Genomic DNA, 19,330 nt, shown 5'->3' with positions numbered 1-19,330 from the left:
CGTCTTTGTGTTAATTAATGCATTGTTACAAAATGGACTTGAGGAACTCAACTTTTATGACGCATGTTATGAGAAACTGTGATTTTTGAACAAAATAAGATTGTTACAATGTGTGCTCGGGCTGGGGTGTCATATTCATCACAGGTCAATTGAGGAATCGAATTATCGTTTGGCTCGTAATGTTCGTGTGGGGTAAACAATGATTCATAAGAAGGATTATCGTATTCGACACTTTTCTCTTGCTCATTCAGTCAAAAACATGTATTGTCATGGCATGTCACCACTGCTCGGTACCGATTCAAAACATATTTGCCTGCCTCTGACCTCATCAGCGTTTTCGTCAGTGTATATGGGGCTGCCTGTGCACTCGAGGTCTACTACTGCCTGTCGTTCGCTACCGGGAATTAGGTCTCACGTAGAGGCGTTGCAGTCAAACACAGATGCATTGGCTTCCCCAAATTGACTTAAGATAATGATTTATGTTCAAAGTTTTGGGAACAGATTACAACGTTATTGTTCTGGTTAGTCATCGGATCTAGGTCTGTTTACAGATGATCACCACTCGGATGCATGCATACATCAATTCAAATTCATTCTTATTATGTGAATTTCCTTTGTTCAATCATTCACTACATATGAGCATAAGCGAGCGAGCATGAAGCGTTTATCTGCGGTCTCATGCCTTCATGTCACCATGTACACTCTCCTAATTGTTATTTAAATCGCTCAGAGTGACCATGTCTGCTGTGAAAACGAATGTTACCTTTTTACCACCCCGCCACTGGCTTTCGCTGTTTGCAAACATAGTTAAACATGCCAAAACTGTAAATGGCCCACTCTTCATCGTGGTATCGTGTGTCCATTCATTCAACGGACAGCTCGTCTTTCTTCTTTTGTTGGCCTGAACCAAGAGGGTTTTCGTTTTTAATGGCAAAAAATGGTTACTTTTTCTCGCTCATTTGCCGCTGTGTGTAACTCATAAACAGTGCCCGCTGCCTCCGCCAGCAGGCCTTCATATTGAATTCTTCTCTATATGTATCTTTGTTATGTTTGCCGTTGTTTTCCCTCCTTCGTTGGTAATTAGTTACCCAAGTGATTTACTACCGTTTCACCATCCCCAAACTCGACATCGCAGTCCGCGCCTTTGTATAGGTGCTCTTGCTTCGGCTACTTCAGGTGGTGCTGATCTGCCCATGATTGCATGGTTGACGTAACCACCAACACCGTCACTGATGGGGAGATGCGGTTTTGTTCTGTTTTGCCTAAAATCATCTGTGTCGACATTTCCAATGAAATAATCTGTCCAGTTAATGAAATTACTGATAACTATTGCCGTCATTGATAATGTACGGACTGTTCATTTAAAAAAATATTCATCGTAGTAAAAAGAATATGGGACGGATTGGATACATTCTGGATTTTTTTTATAGAACTACCAAAGGTAAATCAGTGAATGAGTAGTAACGAATAGTGTACCTCATTGCTGGAAATCAATCTTATTTTGTTTTCATTCTTATTGCAAACACAATTTTTACAAAATACAGAACAATGAACAGTTGATTTGGCTCTTTTTGGTGCGTACGTCACTCATGCAATCAATGGCAGTGATGCTTTTATCAGCGTTGGATATCATTCATTGGTGCTCGGTTCGAAACGGTGCTGCTGGAAGTTTCTATGGAAGGGAGAAGGCAGCAAATGATGGTTCCCTCAAAAGTCTTCTACGTGATGTGCGACGACAAACAAAGAATGCGCCAGAAAGTGTGAATCTGCTTTGGCTGAGAAATTACGCTCACCTACTTTACGTAACGATTGCATCATGCTATGGAATATGCCGCCTGCTGACAGATTGCAGAATATTGGGACAAAAAACGGCTAAATTAAATCAATCAATTAGTCTCACACAAGCAAGCTCACATATTGCTTATCATATGGCTAAAAGATAACGAAGCTTCTAGTTTATTTTATTTGATGTATTTGGGTTTGAATATGGCTCCACCCGTCCCAATAGTTACGCTAGTTTCTTCATTTAAGCAAGCTTCACAATTGTCCAAAATGACCGCTTTTTCTCTCGTGAATTGTGATTTTGTTTCACCAACCAGAATCGAGCTCAGCACGAGATGTTAAAAAAAGTTAGTTTTTCCCAAGCTTCTACCGCGGAAATTTACAAAATCGTCTTGCTTTTACAGAAGACTCTGTACAGTGCAAGGTGCTGGAAAATTGCCATTCGATTCTATACCGCTGATAGTTCGGCAAGTGAGATACAGCGCGGACTCGATTATATACAGTTTTTGCTTTCTTTTCACTGTATATAATCGAATCGAGTCAAAAAAAATCTTTTTTATTTTTTTTTCATATATTTTTCGTTTTTCAAAAATAAAAGAGAAATTTGATTTTTGATTCATCCCCTTAAAGTCAGAAAACACCTTTCTCACATGAAAAAAATAAATTTATCCAGATTCTCTCAGAAGGTGATAGAGGATCATATTTGAAGAAAAAATCCTCCTTCGCATATGTTCGAATTTCAACAATAACTCTACAGTAAAAAGTATGCTACAGAAGACGATTCTGATACTCTCATTTGAAATATGAGAAAATTTAGTACATGATATTGTAGTGGAACAAATAAATCAGTGGATTTTGATAACATTTTAGAAGTGAAAAACATAAAAGTTAATAATTTTTGATGTGTTATTATTAATTTTATCCTGGAAATTTATATGAAACTAGATTGTTTCTATCAATTAAATTAAAGCTCTTTAACCTCTCTACTATTTGTGCTTTGGCTCCCAACTTATATCTTTCTTAATTTAGCTGCAATATCGATATAAACAACTACTGGTGAAAATTCAAGCAAAATTTTCAAAAATCACGATTTTGACCCCACTATTACATGTACAATAGAAAGTTAAACTTCACCTTAACGTTGAAAGGTTACATTTCTTCTTAAAATAAGTCATATTTGAAATATAAAAAATATATAGTTTTTTCCAAACTGTATAAAATCGGGTCCAAAATTGTATATAATCGAATCACATATAATCGAGTCCGACATGTATAAAAAAGACAATGAATTAGAAATATATATTTTTAAATATATTTTAAATGTGGCTGCATTTAGAAAGAGATTGATGAACAGCTGTTTTATTTTAAATTACATTAGGAATCATAATTTGTGCCTAAAAATGATTGTTAACATACCAAAATTCGAAGTATCTAAAATTCATAAAAATTCGATGTTCCACAAAGTTCGTCAAAAATAGTTTTACCATCTTGGGCTCATTTTTTAAATTTTCTCCATGACTTCTATTTTATACGAAAAAATTAAAAAATACATATGTAAATTTAAAAAAAATTAAAATTGAAAAAGACAATAAAATAGAAATGTTTTTAAAAATATCTCGAGAATGGATGCATTTAGAAGGTGATTGATAAAAATCTTTTTTTTAAAATAACTTCAGAATTCATAATTTGTGGCTAAAAATGATGGTTAACATACAAAAATTCGAAGTTTCGAAAATTCATAAAATTTCGATGTTCCACAAAGTTCGTCAAAAATAGTTTTACCATCTTGTACTAATTTTTTGAACTTTTTACATGACTATAGAAGTATATAAAAAATATGTATATATGTATATACAGCCATTCCATGCCAAACCGATATAGTGGTTCTCAGATTTTCGTGAAAAGTGGTAGTTTTGTTCTTTATCGCAAAACATTAGACCCGTATTTTTATATATTTTTAGTAGGGTTTTTTTCCATTTTAGGGTGGTTCGAAAAATCAACTTTTTTCTCTTTTTTTCCAAAAATGACTTTTTTCAATAATTCATAACTTTTGAACTACTAGACCGATTCAGATGATCGACATATCAAATTAAAGCCAAAGCCAGCCTGTATTTTGGACATTGTAAATTTAAGTATTTTTTTTTGTAAATAAAAAAGAGTACTAATTTTTTTTCTCAATGTATATATTTTTTACGTTTGGACATCAACACTCCATAACTCTTTCTAATACACTACGAGGGCTTTCCGATAAGTTGTTGGCCCACAAAAAAACAAAACTTTTGAAAAACTGCCGATTTATTTCTCAATAAAGACCTCCGTGGCGGCGATACCTTCTCATTCGACTCAAATTTCTGCCCGGCGAGTGACATTTTCAAGTATGGAAACAAAAAAAATCGCACGGGGCCAAATCTGGTGAGTACGGTGGATGGGGCAGCAGTTCGTAGCGCAATTCAACCAGTTTGACCATGGCGACGGCGAGATTTGCTACACGATAAGTAATCTCTCTTGCGATACTGACACTATCGGGCGATGAGGCTAAGAACTTATCGGACCGCCCTCGTATTTCGGTAGAACTCATAGTTTATCGAAGATTTCTCTTACTAAAATCGATACGCCCTTTTCAAAAGTTACGCTCGAATCGAAAAAATCCCAAATGAACTGCTCATAATGAAAAATGTAATTTTTGGTGTAGCTTCCACCTTATCTACAAATTTCATGAAATTTCATGTAGACGATTGATGGTTTGTTAACCAACATTAGGGGAGGTGGGGGTAAAACGGACATGTTAAGAGGAACTAAGAGGAACTTCATGTAGACGATTGATGGTTTGTTAACCAACATTAGGGGAGGTGGGGGTAAAACGGACATGTTAAGAGGAACTTCAATTATATCTTTGGAAACTCATGTTTCCCAAAACTTTGATGCAGTTTCATGCAATTCAATATACTGTTTTTCTACCTAATTGGCAAATATTTTACAAAAAAGTGTTTTTCAATGTTTTTTACCAAAATTAAAACAGACCGAAAAGTACAAAAAAAATTTTCGATGCAGGTAATATGGACATATACTGGGGGGAATATGGACAGGTTTGTAATATATGAAGATCGCGAGAGAAATATATTTATTCAACCAAGGTCTGAACTCATCAGGAATGTCCGTGAAATGATGAAAAATCGAATTAATCCATCTAGAAGTGATATCATGCTTTTCAGCAGTATAAACGGACAGACCCTCATACATTTTGCTTTTGGTTTCAGTCAGCTTCTAAACAGTCCACATTTGGCGATTTGATTTCCAGTTATAGACGCTGGGCATTCCTTAGGAATAGATTAAATAGACTTTTCGTGGTCCATCTCACTCCCACTGGCAACTGTTCGTTTTACCCCACCAGTACAATTATTTGAATAATTTAAATTTTCCACTTAAAAATAAATTTACTTTTCCGTACACATCTAATATCATTTCTCTGTTATCTCGCACACTGAAATACAACAATCAGCGAATTGAATGTTGATATTAAACCACTCAAAATGCTAAATATCGAAGCAGCTAAAATTACATCAACACGCGGTATCATGTATGATTTTCGGTTTTTGTTTCCCTTTTCCACTTTTGGTCAGTATTCATTGCCATAGGGTGGCTTGAATATTATAGAATGACATGTAGCAGCTTTTCTCATTAACAGAAATATGAAATTCAAAATGTAACTATACAAATTAACCATCTGTCCATATTACCCCCACTGTCCGTATTACTCGCAGTTCCCCTTCTTGAAAAAAAGAATGCCTCCCCGACGGGGAATCGAACCCCGGTCTCCCGCGTGACAGGCGGGGATACTTACCACTATACTATCGAGGACATGTTACTCCTCTTATATTCAAGCAATGTCATCAAAAATTGTCCTGAGCTGAATCTAAATATTTATTCAAAATAGGATAAAAGCTGAGACAGCTTATCTCGGAAATATATAACTTAACTACAGTAATTAGAACAGTTTTATTAGCAACTTGAAGAATAGGTTGGAAATGCATGTTTGTTCATAAAAATCCACCAATTGGCAGCGGGTCCGCAATCTCTCGAATCTCTATTGACAGGTCTCGTCTCGGGTTAGAAGCCACTTTCAAATGGACCGCTATAAGAAAAGCGACCAAATCCCCATAAGCATTGATATCTATGGAACCAATGCCACATCTTCCATATCCATCTTTTGCGCACAATTCTCTTTCAGTTATCCCCTGCATACCGGAACACCGAATCAAACAGAGAAAAATAACTTGGCAATAAAAAAAGAGAATCCAGCAAACCAACAAGAACATATAGTCGGTCCCTTCCATACCCAAGCTTTATTTATTGACAGGTGAGTATCAAAATGTACGTATTACCTGCCATGCTCCCGCTTCCAGCGCTGACTGCACACAACTTCCTCTGCCCAATCATCATCAGCACCAGTCCTTCGTTCAACCAAATTAGTTTTCTTTGTGATTCTTCCACCAGCTCACGTTCCAGCCGTTTTCTTGGCGCTCTCTTTCCTGCGCTCTCCGATAAAAGGATAGCCCGGAGTTTGTTTCGGCAAATTTTTGGATTGGGAAAATACCCGTCAATATTTTGCTTCCCATTCCATTCTCATAAGCACTACCCGGACCCCCGTGCCTGCCTATAATTTCGTGAAGATTTAAAGGATAAAGTGGCTTTTTCCATTCTCATGCTGTTCACCGCCAGCGCACACCACAGTACACGACACGCACACATCGAGCGCTGTGACACCCATACACTACTTTCCATAGCTTTTCCTCGTACCCTACTTTCTCCCAGCCGCTCAACAGAAACCAAATACCGAAACCTATTCGTTTCGCTATTTCGTAACGTCGTGAGAATTTCTCTCGCCCCATTGTAGCAAAAGGCGACCGGCTGAAGATGGCTGCTAAACTACACCTTTATGATTCGGCCGATTTCTTGTTTCCTAGAGAGTGTGTATGTATGGCGGACGAGTGGATGGGCTAATCGCGTTGGATGCAAACATGAGGGCATTCCGGAACCTATTATGTCACTCTGCCGGTTCTTTATTTTTATTCAGAATTTGCAGCTACACACATACAAAAGTTTATGAGCTTTCACCTTGATTATCATCGTTCGGTGGGAAAATCATATCAATAATCCAATGTTATGATCCGCAGTGACAATGGTTCATTTCCAATCTGGATGTAATTTAAAATCATCATCCAATTTATCTGATGATCAGAACGTAATATTTGATTGTCAATGAAATAAATGATGAATCACATCACATTTTTTTCAGATGGCAAATAACACGTTGAGTATTCGTAATTATTTTCTATAATTGAGAAATAAACCCATTTACAAATACTGCAACACTTATCGGTCTGGTCTGATGGATGAACCAAAAGCTGTTAAGTTGAACAACGGGAACTGAAAATTGACATGCATGACATGTTTCTCACTCAAAGACCGACTATAAATGATAAATGTCGGTATAGTCATGGAACAATTATCATTTTTCATTCTATTCCGTTTTCAGCCTGATTACCCACCAAATTTCAGCACCTGTCACTCTGTCATACGCTAACTAACTTACTCCTTGCTGGTAACTCTTCAGTGCTTCACTCGGGAATATTACCAATGTCTACACTCTGTCCAACTTCTATAAGACCACCCTGATTCTATTTCGTTGCACCACAAACAGTTAGAATTTCAACAAGATACATTAATACATAAGTATATTCAACGTCAATTTCGTTCAAAAGAATTGTTTGTTTATTTATTGTGCTTAAATATGATCATCCTGTCCAGTTTCTATGAGACCACTTTAAAATTTATAAGTATTATCAATAAAAAAATTCAAAACGATCGGCTGATTTACATGTCAATAGTTGGCAACCTTGCCATTTCGACTAATAACCTGGAAAATTCGTGTTGGAATACTATTTACCAAATTCTGAACGGAACGGATTTCTCGATATTTTGGAATGTTTCCACAATTGCGGAAATTGTGGTGTAAATTTTCTCTCAGTATAGATTCGGCGTACAAGGATCCCCCTAAGATTTTCAACAGGATTCGAGTCTGGAGAGCGAGCCGGTTAGTCCAAAAAACTAAGTTTTAGGTCCTTAATCCATTGCTTAGTTTCCTTGCTGGTATGAATAGTTGCATTGTTTTGCTGGATAGTGATTTTTTTGTGACGATATCCACGCAAAAATGGTAGGAGAGAGGATTCCAGAACATGTATGTAATCCTTGAATGACGTGAAAGCTATCTTGAGCTTTCCGGTTGCACAGAATCCCGCCCAAACCATGCACGAGCCTCCGCCAAAATTCCAGTTTGGAAAATACTGTTCCTTCTTCCGTAAATCACACCAGTACCCATTGAAACCATCAGGACCATCCAAATTGAACTTTTTTTCTTCAGTGAAGACATACATTACATACCTATACATTGAAGAACTTTTCGTTATGGTATATAGCAAAATGTATTATTTTTGAAACATTCTTTGTCACAACATACCATGTCCCACTGTCGGTTCATGTGAGCTTCTGCAAAACTCAGACGTCTTCCGATGTGAGATAGTGTAAGATGAGGAGCTTTAACCTTTCAAGCCCTCTTCATGTGAGTATTTTTTTTACAAGAACGAATTGTCACCCGGGTAACATTTAAATTGAAATATTGCTTTATTTGCATAGGAAATTTTGAAGTATTCAAAGCTTTTCTAGCTTTTTCCCGCTTATCCTGGTCAGAGAGCTTCGATTTACGTGGAGCTCTCTCCTTCTTACCGTATCCTGGATGATTCGCCCAATAATTGAGCACTACTTGATGGGATCATCCAATCCAACGAGCAATTTTTCTGATACCAACATTATCTTGGAGAAATGCATCGAGTTGTCTTTCTTCTCTAGCGTGAGCACTTTTACCTTCGGCAGTTTTCCAGATTTGTTGATCAAAACAACTAAAACAACGGAAAATGTAACTGGTCTCATAGATTTACTGGTTTGATGATTCATTCTTACCCTCGCGAGAACAATACAAAAGCCTGATATATGGCGCAATTTGTATACTTACTCTAATGTACGCATTGCATTGAGTTTCCATTGCGAACGTCATCGCGGTTGTTTTTCCGCATTTGACACTCACTTGATCACAGGCAATTGAATTTTATTCCCACAGCAGCGCTATTTCATATTTCCTATCCGCTTTGATTTACCTTTAGCACATAATAATGTGTGCGTGTGATGCAAAAAGATGCAGAAACACTCTCGACCAGACGGCATGAAAATTGACGCGGTGCTTCCACCGAGCAGAATTGCATCGCTGTTTTCGATATCTTGCTTTGTATCAAGCAAAATCTGTGTCAGGCGGTGCCTTAATTGCAATATTTTCTCTCTTGAAGAATTTCCGATTCGATTGGTATGCCAATCATCAGAATTCATTCGTCGCAAAAATAATTGTAATATAACTTTAATATAATTTGTTAAATCGTTACCTGTTTTGAAAAAACTACAAAAACATTCGTTTACGCTCAGCGCTTGCACACACATATATGAAAATCATGTAACGTATGGTAGTCACCAATACCTTCACACTAGAATATAAATTGAAGCATGGTTTGTTTACAATGACACAAAGCAGCAATATCATCAGCTGGTCTTACAGAAGTTGGACAGAGTGTAATAAACACAATATCGAAGGGAACACTCTACGACCTCCCTTTTATGATGATTTATTGAATTTTCAATGGGGTGGATAATACTTGAACTCATCGGTTATCTTGCTCTGGCTGAGACTGCTCAATCGTTGAAGTAGATCTTGCAGATTAGTCAGTATTACAACTGTTCGATGCAATTAATTCCGTTGTCTCCTCCAAACCTGAATCTCCCGCGCTCAATGGTTTACCGATATCGTCCACCAACTTCTCCAAGTCAGTAACATTTCGGCGATGCTCTTTTCCATTTTTTTTGTGATTGTGATTTTATTGTTACATCTTTTCTTTCACCTCTGATCACCTCGAATGGCTCAGGTTCATGATTCGTACAAAATTTGTTGTTTTTTCGTATCCACTCAACAAAAACATGCAACGTTCAATTGGCCGCAGCTGGGGACAGTTAGGTGGGTTGAGGTCTTTTTCGACAACAGGATGTTGTTTTTCGAAAACCATTGTAGAGTGTATTTGGGATAATGTGCCGATGCCAATCCGGCCAGAATAGAGGAGGAACCTCGTGGTTTCCACACGTGCAAATGGCACCTTTGGGGCGAATTTTTCCGTCGCAACAGTCGTATAAAATTGAGGTCCTGGCAGCGTTCTGGAATCTTCTTTGGTGTATGTTTCGTCATCCATGAGAATGCACTGGTTGGGATTGTTCAAAATACGCTCATATAGCTTACGCGGTCATGTTTTAGCGCGATCTTGCTGCTCCGGTGTTTGTTTGGTCACTTTTTACTTTATATAGGTCTTTAGAACATGTCTCTGTTTAACCTGATGAATCATCCCAACACTGGCTTTGAACTTCTTGGCCAAGTCACGAATAGATCCAGAGCTGTTCTTCTGAACATGATTTACGACTTTTCGGTCCAATTCAGGATTACTTGGTTCAGGTTTTCATCCACTTCAGCTGAGATCCTCGAAAAAATACTCATCACCGAACTTTGCGATGATTCGTTCAACACTGTCTGGACAAACTTCGAATTTTTTTGCTTTTTAGTTTCCAAATCTTTTAAGCTTCCAAATCAAACCGCGACATTCCGAAAACAAAAACTCTTTGACCGCGACTAAATGACTTGTATTTCGATGTTTGACATGTTAACACAGCGTGCTCTGATTACACGATAATAAAAAGTTCACCCGTTTGTGTGTAATAACGTGTTAAATGTTTATGACCGATACACCCATAAGAAAGCTTCCCGGACAAAAGTTCTAGAAAACTACTGGTCGAATTGATATCCCTAGCAAGTTCCACTCTATTTTTGACGATGAATACGCAAGAAAGCTTATAATCTGGCCAGGTATTTGCAACTGCGGACAAAAAAAACTAGACGTGGCAAACAAGACTATGGATTCCAAAACGTACAAACAGGAGTGTATGGAAAAATCTATTCTCCCGTACATTAGAGCTCACAATGGACATATAAAGTTTTTGGTCTGATTTAGTAAGGTATGGAGCAACAGGGTAGATTTCATCGAAAAGGACATCAATCCACCCAACTGCCTTCAATTCCGCCCAATTAAGAAATATTAGGCAGCTGTCAAACAGAAGTTGAAGAAGAGTGGAAAGGTGACTCGGGATGTGATAGTGATGATGGTGGAACAAAATATCCGCTCAGGTTAGCCAACAAAGTGTCTGAAATATGATGAGTTGTATTCAAAGAAAAGTTCGAGATTTCAAATCGGAATAATTTTATCGCATTTTTTTCCTTTAAGGATCAATAAATGATATTCATATTGAGTGCTTATGATTTGTATTCCATTAACACAGTTCCGAGAAAAATTCGTTTTTTACATCCAGATATTAAATGATTCAAGCTTCACCCGTTTCCCTTTTCTATTGATAGTTCATCGTGATCCTGGTGCTCTTCATTGTCTCGAATGATTGTTGGTACTTCGGTAAGCTTTATTTGGATACTCCAACCAAACATCCTTCCAAAAGGTTTTCATAGCGACATAATTCGTTTGTCACGATGCGGCATCGCAACGGCAAATCATGGGACTTTCCGCTTTCCAGACATTCGAAAACAAGCTGAATTTCTACATCTTTCTGTAATTTTCGTATTATATCGTTCATATCCCAGTAGCGTCCTTGACATCCAGCCCAAATTTGGAACCTTCCTTCCCTTAAATCCTTTGGTGGTGATAAAAGTGATTACATCTCCCTTCAGTTCGGTACTCCATAGAGTCACAAACATAAAAGACTTGGGTATCCTTTGGAATTCTTTTTTTTTTTTTTATCTGTATTATAGTGACTTTCAACTCATTTGGCTGGTTCGTCACTTTTACTTCCATTTTTGGAAGAATGTCGGGAGTGAGAATTGAACTCGTGACCTTTAGCGTGAGAGGCATGGATGTTACCACTACGCCAGATCGCCTCCTTTGGAATTCTAAGTTCACCATGTTTAGCAAAAATGTTACATACGTTGTTTTAAACGCGTCCAAAACTCATGGGTTGTTTTCGCATCACAAAATGTCCATGACGTATATTGTGCCTTAAAGTGCCATATTAACTGCTTTGAATGACTAAGTTGTCTTGTTTTAAATACTAGAAAGGAAAGCTTACCTAATCACGCCTTCCAACTGCGCGCACCAATTGTGGCTAGAATATCATGGCAAACGCCTATCGATTTGCTAACATCCAGAAAAGCAAACAAAAGTCGCTTCAGACAAGTTAATTAGCTTAAGCTGTTGTCATTAGGGTTCAATATTAGCCCTTCTAAAGGTAAACCCCCAGATTGATGTGAAATTGAACCTAGAACCTTAAGAACCCTGAAAACGTCGGCAATCTAGTAGCTATATTCTGAATTCCCAAGCTAAACTTCAAAACTCTTAGCTACTTAGAGATTTGGTTGCCCATAGATCTTACCACCTTTGATATTGAAGTATAATACTCGAGTTGAAAGATTGCCTAGCTTCACGTCTGCAACGAATGTTCTTGTTATCGATAGTGGAATGTAAGAAGCGTAACCTTCCAGCACTTTAGAGTTTCGTACTTTGGTGAACTATTACATTACCTTGCTTCAACGCTTTCCACGCTTGATCTGTGATTTAGTTTGACATCTGATTCAGAATCGAATGATAAATCTCATCTCACTTCACCGACAATATTGTTTCGTTTTCAGAACGATAGCATTAGCGGATGCTTCCGAACTCGATGGGTGATTACAATGCTCGATCATTCGCTCATTATTCAGATTCGAACTTCTCTCTTGAATTACCGGATCCTACATCGCGATACTAAGTGGCGTTTAAGAGTTTATCTTTTGCTGGACATACCTCATCAAGGAAACAAATTGCGCAGCTCGAAAGAGAAGCTCTCCCATACCCTGAGTACCAGATATCGCTCCGAGACAATGTTTAAATTAACTCTCAGCATCAACATATCCTGTTGATTGTTCGCTGTCTAGAGCGACACTGGACGTATTTAATATCAAAGTAATTTTCGAGTATCTCTTAGCAAAATTACATCTCCAACGCTCCCAAACTGGCACAAATTATGCTATGCAACACTGTTCGCAGAAGGGTAACAGAAAACCCGCACCAAATGGGTTGTGTGGCGGCGACAGCGATTGCCGAGGAACAAACTTTCACCTCCAGTTTTCGACCGAAGAACACAGCTCTCATCGCTGGAAAGTACCCTTTTCACATTCTACTTGAAATGCGCTTTTGATTCGCTTTTAAATTATCGATCGGAAAATATCACCAATGAGTTCAAACATGTCCCTAAATTCACCCAAGCCATCTAGCTAGCCATGTGTCGAGCTTTGTGTCCTTTTTGCCGATGCAAGTAGTGCACTTAGTATGCATCTCTTCTTCTATGCCCACACTACAGCCACAGGCAATTCTATATTTGTTCCACCACCTCTATTATCTATCGCATATAATCGACAATGCCTACGTGTGACTCATTCATACACAAACACTCTCCATTTTACGGTATAAAGGGACGACGGTTTGCGTGGTTTTGTAGAAGCAGTTGAAGATGGTTGTTTGATGATTCATCCTTACCCTCGCGAGAACAATACAAAAGCCTGATACATGGCGCAATTTGTTTACTTATTTAAATATACGCATATCGAGTTTCCATTGCGAACGTCATCGCGGGGTTTTTTTCGCATTTGACACACACTTGGTCACAGGTGATTGTATTTTGTTCCCACAGCAGCATTATTCCATATTTATTACCCGCTTTGATATACCCTTAGCACCGCATAAAAACAACAACAAAATGTGCGTGTGATGCAAAAATACAGAAACACTTCCTCCGAACAGAATTGCATCGCTGTTTTCGATATCTTCCTTTGTATCAAGCAAAATCTGTGTCAGGCGGAGCCTTAACCGCAGTATTTCCTCTCTTGCAAAATTTCCGATTCGATTGGTATGCCAATCGCGAAAATGATTGTTAACTTTAATATAATTTGTTAAATCGTGACCTGTTTTCTGACTTAGCACTCTTACTGAAAAACGTACTAATACGTCAAAAATTACAGGGTGGTGTCCAGCAACGTGAACTGAGTACTACGATATTATTACAACCAATTCGCTTGTTTATCACTCCCAATATTATTCTAGTATAGTAGGCATTATTTATACCTTCGGTTGCGCGGGCTCCTTGTTCTTTTCTCGTTAAAGTATGATGATGCACGATTCGAAATGGTATTTGTAGGGGAGCCGCGGGTAACACGTACAATGGAGGTATGATGGACAGGTGGTTGATTTCTATAGTTGCATTATGAATTTCAAATTTCTGTTGAAGGGAACCCCTTCTACATGATATTCTAGAATATTTAAAACATCCTATGACAATGAATACTGATCAAAAGTGAAATAGGGAAACAAAAACCGAAAATCCAACATGTTCCCGCGTGTGGATGTAATTTTTTCGGCTTTATTTGAAAATTGAATTCGGTTATGGTTATATTTCGGTTTGTGAGTTGACAGAGAAGCGATATTTGGTATGTACGGAAAAGTAATTTTTTTCGTAAATGGTAAAAATTTCAATTATTGAAACGATTGCACTGGTGGGGTTGAAATGGACAGTCACATCCATCATCTCTAATCTTGAAAAAGGCCAATCAGACGACCAAAACAAATTATCTTAGCTCCGAAAAAGGTAATTTCAAATTTTAAAATAAACTCTAAGTCTTAAGAATGGTTGGCTTGAGCGAGACTATAGAAAATCCATCAAGTCTGCAAATGACATTTCTTTACACTCTCACTCGGTGTAATTTTTGTGCAAGGGTGGAGCTTAGGATGCAAATGTTACCCTTCTCCTTAGTGCTGCACTGAGTGTGTATTCCGAAAACTTAATTGTGGGGAAACAACTGAATATTGTTTCACCGTTACTTTAGGTGCTCGTTTGAGATGGCTCTGTTTTAATAGAAAAGCATTGAACAAACGTATGGAGAAATGACAATGTCTCTAATTTTTGTCGTTTTGAACTCTCTACAGACTGGAAAATCGTATCATATCAAACCAATTTTAGGGAAATTACAACCCCATTGGTATGCAGATCATCGAAATCATTTCGCAGCAAGAAATGTTGTGAAAACTATTTCATATAAACGTAACATGTTGCCTGATTTGTCATCCTCGAGTATAGACGTAGTGTTTCGCGAAAAAGAATAGAAAAAGTATTTCATCATAATTCAATTTTTTTCGTGAATACTTTTTCGCAACTTTTTTGAGGATGGAGAATAAATTGAAGTCCTAATATAAACATTGTCAAATGTTCGCACTGTTGTTACCAACACCTTGTAGATTATGAACAAATTCTGTAATTCTGCCATACTGGAAAGTCAGCTAAATTTTAGCTCGCAAATTCACAGCAAATTCAGCAAATGCATACAATTGGTTTCAACTTCGTGATCAGATAACGCCTATGAAATTACTCTTACGGAAAATAAGCATCTTAAAGTAAAATTACCTGTTACCTTCGCGTTCATAGAATAAAGCACGTCCTTCGAGGTTATCATTCGACAATTGAGCTAGAGATCACAAAATTCTCGGAAGATATCACAATATTTATCCACCAACAAGTGGACGAAATCGCCTATCGTATCCACATATTCGCAAAGCGGAACTCGTTTGCCTCTCATGACCGGTGACCAAAAAAACAACAACCAAAATTCAGGCAACGCATAAAGCATAACACCGATACCAAAACCAGCTTGACGAAGAAGTTTGCAATCGATCGCTTGCCACTTTTGGATTGGCCGCTGCTGATGGCCTGCTTTCAAGGTACCAAGTGCGGTGACCTGATCGGGTGCAGCCACGATATTTGAAGCAGGCAAAACCAAACTTGCAACAAAGTTTGACTTCATCGCACCGTCGATTGAAAAATTCGCCGATTCCTCGCTCGCTGCGAACGGTGGCGCGTGGCCTAGACCTTCCAGCTTCAGTGTGAGTATGCTGGCTGGCGGGGTTGTATTTAGACAAAAGTGTCGTGAAAGGCTTTGATTTCAGTGACCGAGTACGCACAACCTTAGTGGTGGCAGCTTGGGTTTCGCAAAAGCGCGCCGAGATAAGAATAGATACGCTCTCCCTCAAGAGGCAATGTTATGTGCGCTGCTGCGGGGTTTGGCACGACGAGTGATGACATTTGAAGTTTCGAAACAAGTGTGTAAGGAAAGAAGACCTACCCACTGCCATCGTGGCAGCGGTCAGACGGACAGTTGCTAAGGTCTCATTAAACGCAGAAGAAGACACAGTCGAGAGATGTTTCGATAATTGATTGGGTTGTCTCGAAAGGTAAAAGATTTGTAATCACATTTAGTTTCAATATTTGAATGGTATTCTCTCTAGGGGATGGTGGTATTGAAGCTATGAAAATGGGCTATTCACCTATTGCCTGAAGTACACGACAGGCCGTTATTTGAAAAAATTGCGGGTAGTCCCAAACCAACCTCCAAGGAGGTGGGAAGGCGGGTTTTTGCTATTTTTGGTAATAGTAATGTAATGTTCAAGCGAATGACCACAAAAAGCACAGGACGCACAAGATGGTGCTAAAAATCCGAAATGAGCTTCAAACAGTCCGGTTGTTATCAGTAGAAATTTAGTATTCTAGTATTCCGTTCAACTAAAGCTTCTCAAATGAAAATGCAATTCAACATTATTGTATCATGATTTTGATAATTAAAATTCGTTTTCCTCATAAACATGTTTTTTTTTAAATTCTAAAAAAGTTTAAAAATATTCCATACAATCACTAACAAGCCATTCATACATCGGAAGAAGGGCACTGTTACAGGAGAAAAGTTTTTCCAACAACAACTTTTCCATGTTTTCTTTAAAAAAATACTTCAAATCTTTTACTCGTAACATATGGTGCGTAATTTATCGCGATAAATATGTTCTGTAATTTTGTAATTTTCTATTTTGAAACACACAAGAAAATGTCAAGCGCAAATTTACACACAAAAATGTTACAGATAAAACATAATTTTTTCAGGAGTCTCCTTACAAATGCCATATATTCCAAAAACGATAAAGTAGAAAATTGACGTCTTCGACAGAAGTCAATATTTTAATGAGATCTAAACCTTAGGCAAATACACTATAACGCTATCTTGACTTCAAACAAAATTAGAATTAGTTGTATTTTTGACGTAGGACTATGTCTTTTATTAAGGGTGCCAAATCAGAAAACAGGATGAGGATGCTGAATTAAATGGCTATTAAAACTGAATGAAGTCGAACAGAGAAAGTATTTTCTGGAGATTTTTCATTCTATTATATCTTTTTGTTATTGAGTTGGGGAATAAACTCATAGCGTTTTCATATTTCTTCATTTCACAACAATTAGTTTTCTGTTTGGCAAAGGGTAAGTATTCGTTCGATAGAACTCTTTCTGTTCTATAAAACTATTTTATTTATATTTTTGAGTTATTTTACTTTTAATTAGTTTTGAAGATTAGAAACGGAATACCCAGGAGGCAACAATCAACATTTTCGACAACTGCTCTTCTTTGCTTTTCATCGAGGTCAAAAAGCTGCTGCTCCGAACGAAAAGTCTACTGTCCGGTGAGATCAGCACAAAAAAGACCGAATATTTAGTGTCAGTCCCCAGAGACCGACGCGGGGCTTCACGTGTTAACAATGCAGTCGTGTATTGGTCACTACTTTTTGTTTTTTTTTTTGCAAAATGTCCAATTTGTTATACAGCCCGGACTCGATTATATACAGTATTTGATTTCTTTTCACTGTATATACTCGAGTCAAAAAAAAAATTATTTATTTGTTTTTTTTGCTTTTGTTTTTCGTTTTTTGAAAATAAAAGAGAAATTTGATTTTAGATTCATCCCCTTGAAGTCAGAAACCACCTTTCTCACATGAAAAAAATAAATTTATCCAGATTCGTTCAGAAGGAGATAGACGATCATATTTGATGAAAAAAATCCTCCTACGTATATATTCGAATTTCAACAATGACAGAGTTATAGAACTTTTTATTTCTGTTTCGGCTTGAAACTGGCTCTACATCAAAAAGCACGCTACGGAAGACGATGCTGATGCTTTCATTTGAAAGGTGAAAAAATTTAGTACAGGATATAGTAGTGACAACTAAATTAGTGGATTTTAATAACATTTTGGAAGTGAAAAACTTAAAAGTTAATGATTTTTAATGTGTTATTATTAATTTTATCCTAAAAATTTATATTAAACTAGATTGTTTCTATCAACTAAATTGAAGCTCTTTACCCGCTCTACAATTTGTTCTTTGATGCCCAACTTCTATCTTTCTTAATAGGCTGCAGTATCGATATAAACAATTCCTGGTGAAAATTCAAGCAAAATCTTCAAAAATCACGATTTTTCCCCACTTGTAAAAGCCACTCAAACTTCACCTTAACGTTACATTTCTTCTTGAAATAAGCCATATTTGAGATATAAAAAAAATATTTTTTTCCAAACTGTAGGGGAAAGGGGGGGGCAGTTTCGGACAACGCTTGTAAAAATTAAGCGGTACAATTTTCAACCAAATTAAAAATATAAATAGGTTAACAGCCCTTCCACAAACAGCTGTCATATGGTTTGACATCTTCTGGTCGTTTATTACTTACGAAAACAACACAGTGCCCTTTTTCATACACGTTTCGAAACTTTTGAGCTTGAAGTTGTAAGTATTTCCCTAATTCCTTTGTGAACGATTTAGAAATTTAAGTACACAACCTCAGTTAGTAACTAATATGAAATGAAAAAAAAACGTACAGACAACGGGGAAATAAAAGTCTATTTATTAGATAAAATTATGATTTGTCTTCGGATGGTGGTGGGGCACATTCGACATCGTTCACGGGACACATTCGGACACAATTTAATACCTCATAAAATTTGTGGCTGATTGTTGTTTACTAACAAACATCGATTTAGTCTGATGATGGTTCGAAACTACTAAAAGAAAACCGATAAAACCAGCATCAACAAAGATGAGATGGAAGGAGTTATCGAACTAGTTTCGAATAGAACGTTTTCATGATTCTAGCTCACAGGTGATCTTACTGGGTCTATTGTCTTTGCTAATTTCCCAACATAATGCTAATTTCGGTCACATAATGGGAAAACTGTTTCTCAATGTTCTGGAACATTTGAAAAGGGTAGCAAAAAGCAACGTAAACGAATTAATTTCAAAAAAACAAAAATCAATCAAAAAGTCATTGCAGTTTGGAAACAATTAAATATTGCCGAGAAAATTGCACATTTCATGTATATTTTCCACCTAATGTCACAAATCGCTTACAACCGTTGGATGTTTCAGTTACGGGCCCTTCCAAGCAAAAGCTCTCAGTTTCCCAGAACGATTGGCTATTCAACCATCCTGGAAAAACTATTTCTATACA

At 37.3% G+C, this 19,330-nt stretch overlaps 1 non-coding gene across 1 annotated transcript; it reads right to left on the bottom strand.

The window, feature by feature from the left end:
- Nucleotides 1-5,568: 5,568 nt before the first annotated feature.
- Nucleotides 5,569-5,640, bottom strand: Trnad-guc (transfer RNA aspartic acid (anticodon GUC)). Its single transcript has one exon. It is a non-coding gene; the product is annotated as a tRNA-Asp (tRNA).
- Between the last annotated feature and the right edge of the window lie 13,690 nt (nucleotides 5,641-19,330).

The sequence above is a fragment of the Toxorhynchites rutilus genome, chromosome 3, assembly GCF_029784135.1.
Source record: "Toxorhynchites rutilus septentrionalis strain SRP chromosome 3, ASM2978413v1, whole genome shotgun sequence".
In the NCBI taxonomy this organism is placed as follows: Eukaryota; Metazoa; Arthropoda; class Insecta; order Diptera; family Culicidae; genus Toxorhynchites; species Toxorhynchites rutilus.
Note: the sequence above shows the minus strand (reverse complement) of the source record. Positions and strands in the feature narration are given on the sequence as shown.